The 6,447-nt window shown below is 37.4% G+C and overlaps 1 protein-coding gene across 1 annotated transcript in view; it reads right to left on the bottom strand.

Annotated features, from left to right (window-relative positions):
* Positions 1 to 5,363, bottom strand: part of LOC122993629 (E3 ubiquitin-protein ligase RNF31) — a 42,688-nt gene extending 37,325 nt beyond the window's left edge. Inside the window, exon 1 of the mRNA XM_044367950.1 lies at positions 5,101 to 5,363. The gene's annotated coding sequence lies outside the window, so the exon portion shown is untranslated. The remainder of the gene's footprint in view (positions 1 to 5,100) is intronic.
* Positions 5,364 to 6,447: the final 1,084 nt, after the last annotated feature.

The following is a 6,447-nucleotide window of genomic DNA, read 5'->3' on the forward strand; positions in this document are numbered from 1 at the left end:
AATTAGTGGATTGCCATGGTGACTCTGTACTTATTCCTCCACCCTAACCACCCCATCATCTTTCCTCTGTCACCAACCTTAGGCCAAAATCTACATGTCAAAATATATTTGTGACATATAGTAAGCACATTCATGATGCCCTGAGGATTAACCCAGTCAGCTTTGATTATCTCATAAACTATTCTTTAGTTAATTAACCTCTGGCAAAAATGTACAACCACCATTCTCCCAATACTTGCCTACCCCGTAAGTACCCCAGGCAAGTGTGGCACCTGCAATGGAGGGCCCATTGTTTTTTATGTTTTTGTGTTTTAAGTACTGTACAAATATGATGCAGAGAATGACGTATCCTTAAACTATGTTCAAACAAGATCTAAAAGTAATGTATTACAGGTGACCTGCGCAGGCATTGTGAAGGACTCCCTTACCAGCAATTCTTTAAGAAATTCTCCAGGATATTAAAGAAAAAAGGCCAGGTGTAGTATAATTTGGATGAATATTTTAAACGTAATGGACAGTTTAAACCACTTTACTCATAAATATATTAAAGTCCTTTGATAAGATACTATAACCCTTGTTATTTTATTATCAGAATTTCACACAGGAGAACAAGACACAAGGAATTATGGAAAAGAGTCAGTGGGACTTGAAAAAAATCTGCTTTAAAGGAAGATGACCAACCAGACTTGATGACTTCATTAAGACCTATAAATATACCAACAGTGCCCTTTTAAGGCACTTCGAGGACATGGACCACATAAATAAAAGAAAGGTAAGACAGTCAAGAGTATATTTCATTTAAATGTAGCTTTATAAAGATGTTATGCTTGACAAAGATGTTAATTTATCCCTATATTACTAAAGAGACAAAAGAAATTGTCCATAATTTAATAGTCTGCAAGCACAATATTTCATAGAGTACAGTACAACTTTTTTTCTTGAGGTTTTTGACATAATGTATAGAGAGCATGTGTTTGTTAAATTTGGCTCTGCTGACAAGCAAGGTCTTAAGAATGCCATTGTCCATCCCTGCATCTGGCCAACTGTCTGTGTCCACCACCTTGCTGTAACACAACAACACTTAAAACATATTGGCCAGTTTACCATGACATTTGGCCAGAACTTCCATGCTTCTCATAAAATTAAGGCTGTTAATTTTGGTCCATTACCTTTCATTCAGCACCACCATCAGGAAAACATGTCAGGTTTGTACAAAAGATAATTATCTGATTGCCATGATATTTAATGAGTACATCCATACTCCCCAAAGAAAGATTCCTCTTGATTTTTAAGACACTATTATGTTTCCTGTAGTGCCACTCTTACACCATTAAGTAAAATTTTTGCCTTCAAAATGTAATCAGCGGACTGTCTATGAAATCTGGAAAGCACATTCTTGTTCCTCATATGATAAAATCTATCAATTTTTGTAACCTTGTGACATTTCTCCTAGCACCACCCCTAGCACCATCATGTACAAGCTCCATTCTCTTACTGCTTGCATTTTCCTGACTCAAAGGTAGCAGGGCAACAGTTGTTACAACACTTGTTGTAACCTTGTAGTTAATACCTTAAGCAGAAGTAGCTTCAATGGCTTACCAACACACATCTTTTTTTCACAATATGTATTTATCAAACCCCTAGGTTAAACATTGTAGAAACATCTCACTTCCACCACAAAATGAGTGATACAACTATAGTCATATATATTTCATTTGAAAGGAGCACCATATCCTGAAGGAGAAGTGGAGGCAGCGGAAGTAAATTTGGAGTGGAGCCTATGTTACTTCCATCAACCAGCCATTCCACTTCAGACAGAACAAAGCAGTGGTAATATAAAATATGGCTGCTGAGCAGATGCAGCAGTCAACCCGCAGTTGCAGACTTTTTGCATTGGCCTTTGCATCAGTTTTAGGTGTGGGAGTCAAGCTAGAGGAGTGTCAGTTTCAAGAAAAAAACATGAGACAAAGACTGTACAGAGCTTTGCAGAACAAAAAGGCCCCATTTTTCCACACAAAAACATATAGGCAAAGCCTGAAAGGGCCACAGTTCAGGTGGAGGATCACTGTATCTGCAGGACATCACACAACAGAGAGGTGATGGTGCAGTGCAGCAACTGCAGTACTTGGTACCACCCCAATTGTATGTCTGTCTCACACAAAGCTTTGGACACCACTGCAGAAGAGTGGAACTATGAAAACTACACACATTAAAAATAATTTTGCATGAAACTGTATGAAAAGGTTGATCATGGGCCAAGTAAAACATGACTCACTTTTCACATGAGTGGCCACTGACTTAGCCAAAGCAGGCATTACAGTGGTTGTGATTAACATTTAGTGAATATCCAAAATGTTCCCCCCCGTTCATATTTAGCAAAGAATTAAACTGCTTTGAGTGATGTTGCAAATTTTTATTTATTTTTATTGATCTCACAGCCAAAATGTAATATTTTGTGATTATTTATAATGTAGGTATTGAAAAAAAAACAGTAAATCCTTCTAAAAAATAGGATGACACCATTGAACCTTTATGCTAACTGGGCAGAATGGTGGATTCATTTGTTGAATTGTTGCAAATTTCTACATTTCAGCAGAATGAATATGTGTGCCACAATAAATAAATTATTATTGCTAATAATAATAATAATTAAGTGACAATGATGATTATGAAGTATGATAATGATGATGGAGGATTAATGATAAAAATCAAAATTTATACTTCAATTGGTATTTTACATTACTCTGCCATGTTATTATTGCAAATTGAAGCAGTTAATGGTATACAAAGCTACACTGGAGTTTTTTCATCATACCGTAATATATAGAGCTGAATGTATATTTTATTTCAATTTACCATCTAAATTTTTTTAAAAAAATCAGCAGTAAACCAACATGAAAGTCATGACAGGAGTATCTGGGGACCTGTTGTACATGTTGTGTTTATAGTAAAGACACAAGAGCAGCACACACAAGGCAGAGGCAGAACAAGAACAAAAGAAGTCTTTACTAAGACAAACGTCAAAATCAAAACCAGGTTACCCCAAAGCAATCCAAAAATACAAAATCAGAGAGTGTAAAAAAACAACAACAATACAGGCCAGGCAAGCTTGAGAAACAGGCAGACTCAGATAATCACACGTAAACCACTGGGACAAACTTGGAAACACTGACTGATGACATACAGGTATATAAAATACCAAACAAGTTATGGTTGAGCCTGGAGGGCAGGTGGATGATACTGATGAGAAGTGCAGAGGAGGTGGAGATGAAGTGGAAAATGTGGGTAGCCGATAACAGAGAAACCAAGTGATTTGGGCTGGTGCACGGAGGACTGGATGTAGAATATAGGATCTGGACACACACACACACACACACACACACACACACACACACAGAACAGAGGAAAACACAAGGACAGCAAGCAAGAGAAAATCAAAAATGGTTAAATGAAACCAAACTGGCTGAAAAAAAGGTTTAATTTTTAATGGTATTTTTAAATTCTGCCAATATAGCATTGCATATGTACTGGGTATGACTTTGGCATCTAATTATTAAAAAATGCTGCAGTAAATCAAGTTGAAAATTGTCACAGAGGTACCTAGGGACAGGTAGAACAAGGATCTGGTGAAGTTTGCTGATAACAATTTTTAAAATATTTTTTATGGAATTTTAAAAATCTGTGTATATAGCAATGCATGTGTACTGGGTATGACTGTAAAAAATATGGACGTTGTCACCATGACGTCACCTATTGGTTTGTGGACTGCAGTTCTGAAGCCTTGAGTTTTGTGATTTCACCATCGACATCTTGGATTTAACCATTGCCATGTTTGATTTTTAGAACCAGAAGTGACCATATTTGGACAAGAGGGTGGAGCTGACCATAGCGCTAGCTGCTAGTTTGGTTAGCATGGTGCATTTACAATCTATGGTTAACAGTGATGATACTAAAGCTAATGCTAATTTCCACTAGCAAAAAACAGGCCTAAAATCATAAAACAAAATGTACTCACCGGAAAAACTGAACATCCGACCCCTTAGCGGGTCTTTTATCAAAACCAAATACTGGACAAGACTTTTTTATTCGACAAAAATGTTATAATTAACTTTAATGAACTGAAAACACACTGTGAAATAGCAGCAGCTATGTCTATACTCTGTGAATCAGGGGTTATGCCGTGGTTATGTTATGTAATCAACATTGTTGCCATGGTAGTGACTTGTCAATCACAATGTAGCCACGCCCTAAAGCATCAGCTGCTCTATCATCTATTTCACTCTAAACCAGGCCATAATTTACAAAATGAACATCATGGTACATTGAAGAAGACTTGATACTAGTCATTGAGACCATGAACTCATTGGGAAAGTGTTTATTGAGGTGATAAATCAAGTGAGGAGTAGGGTAATTTACTCATAGACTTCCATACAATCTGACTTATTTTTGCAGCCAGTGCAGTCACCCCCTGCTGGCCATTAGAAAGAATATAGATTCCGCATTGGCTTCACTTTTCAGACCGGTAGCTACCCGCTTGGGTATGACTTTGGCATCTAATTATTAAAAAATGCTCCAGTAAATCAAGTTGAAAATTATCACAGAGGTACTTGGGGACATGTTGAATAAGTATATGGTGGCATTTGCTGATAACAATTTAATTAGTTTTTTTCAAGGTAATTTTGAAGATTGGAATTAACACAAGCTCTAGTGAAAGGAGAATAACGTAATGAAAGATGTATGTAATTTAACAAAGGATAAAGGAAAAAATAGAAACTTTCCCTTAAAAAATATTCGAGTATAGATTTGAGTTTACGAGGTGCACTTTAATGCACCATAACGTCCCTGTCGGCGCTATGGTCGGCGCTCACAGGCTTTACCGGATAAAGCAATGTAGACGCGCACGCAATTTTTAAGTGTAGATAACGCCTCTCCGAAGTGTAGACGGTGTGACCACAGTCCTGGAAGTGGGGGACAAAAAGTGTCGTTGTAACCCCTATTCTGGCGCCAGTGTCTCCAGCCGAACACAGGTCACTAGACATCGGAGAGGAAGTCGGTGGTGTAATAGAAAGCTGTCGGAAGATGTGAGGTGCTGTTGCCTACCTGGTGCTGCTCCTGTCGGTCCTCCGTCAGTCCTTCATTCACACGCTCTCTCCAGGCTGCGGGCACGACAACACCGAGCTACTGTCTGCTGAATAACGAATATGAGGTGGTCAGAATTACAGCAGGACTGTATGTGTCTACCAGTGATGTAAAATCTACAATAACCGCTTAATGTCCAGTGTATGTATCAATGAAAACACAGCGGGCTCTCCGTTCAGGCTGGAGCAAAACATGGACGCAGTGTGTGTGACGTCAGCCTTAGGTTTCTGAGCGGACGTTTTGGAGCAAGCCACTTATCAGTGTTAGCTTAGTTTAAACACCATTCATTTATAGAACAGATACAACGCGATTATTTTAAAAGTATACTCGTCTTTCAGTTGGCCAGTGAAGGCTAAATATATTTTCTTTTAATAACATTGAAATGATACGTAGTCTAGATTATAATATTTACCATAATGGGCTATTTGCTATTCAGTTGTGAATATTTGAAATATGAATTCCTGCTTTCATTTGGATTATGACTACTCATAATTTAAAGTGAAGAGCAATCAAAGTTTTTCCTGACTTTTCCAGTTAAATTAAATAATCTATAATTTAATCTAAAATATAAATAATATTGCACAGTATTCTAAACTAAACCACCTTTTGGCCAGTGCATCCATTTGTTTAGATTTTCACCACCTTTTCTGAGTGGATTGGACCTCACCAACATGTTGTTGTCTGCTGTGTGTGTTTGAAACAGCTTTTATTTTATCAAAGCAGAGTAATGGTATCTGTGTGAGGGTGGAGGATGGTGTGTCTATATGTGATAGTGTTAGAACACTTGCAATAATGCTTGAATACTGAGAGCCAATGATATTAATAATATATATCGTCCTTTTGATGTCTACAGGATTTTTAGTTGTTAGATTAGGAACCCAAACTAAATAATTATAAATCTTTTTTAAGGATAGTTGTATAGTTAAAGTACCTTATGAAGATGGTGGTAGATGACTTGTATCTATCCTGTCTGGACGGCCCCTTTTAGCTCCCTCTGCATACATATTGTATTCTCTGCATTGTATACAGTATATGCGCTGTCTCAGAGTACCTGTTCTGTGTGTTAGCTCATGGTAATTTCATTAAACACAACTTTATATAGGAATATGGACCATGTGAACACAATATAATCTAGAAAAACAAATTTGCTGCCTCCTCTAGCCAGGACAGAATTAATGTAACAAATCTGCAATACTCAAATTACCAAAATAATATGACGTGTGGTGAACCTGGGATTTTTGGGGGCCTGGCAGGTCTGGGAACCAACATGAACACATCCACACACATACACAAAAATACACAACATAA

The sequence above is a fragment of the Thunnus albacares genome, chromosome 12, assembly GCF_914725855.1.
Source record: "Thunnus albacares chromosome 12, fThuAlb1.1, whole genome shotgun sequence".
Classification (NCBI taxonomy): Eukaryota; Metazoa; Chordata; class Actinopteri; order Scombriformes; family Scombridae; genus Thunnus; species Thunnus albacares.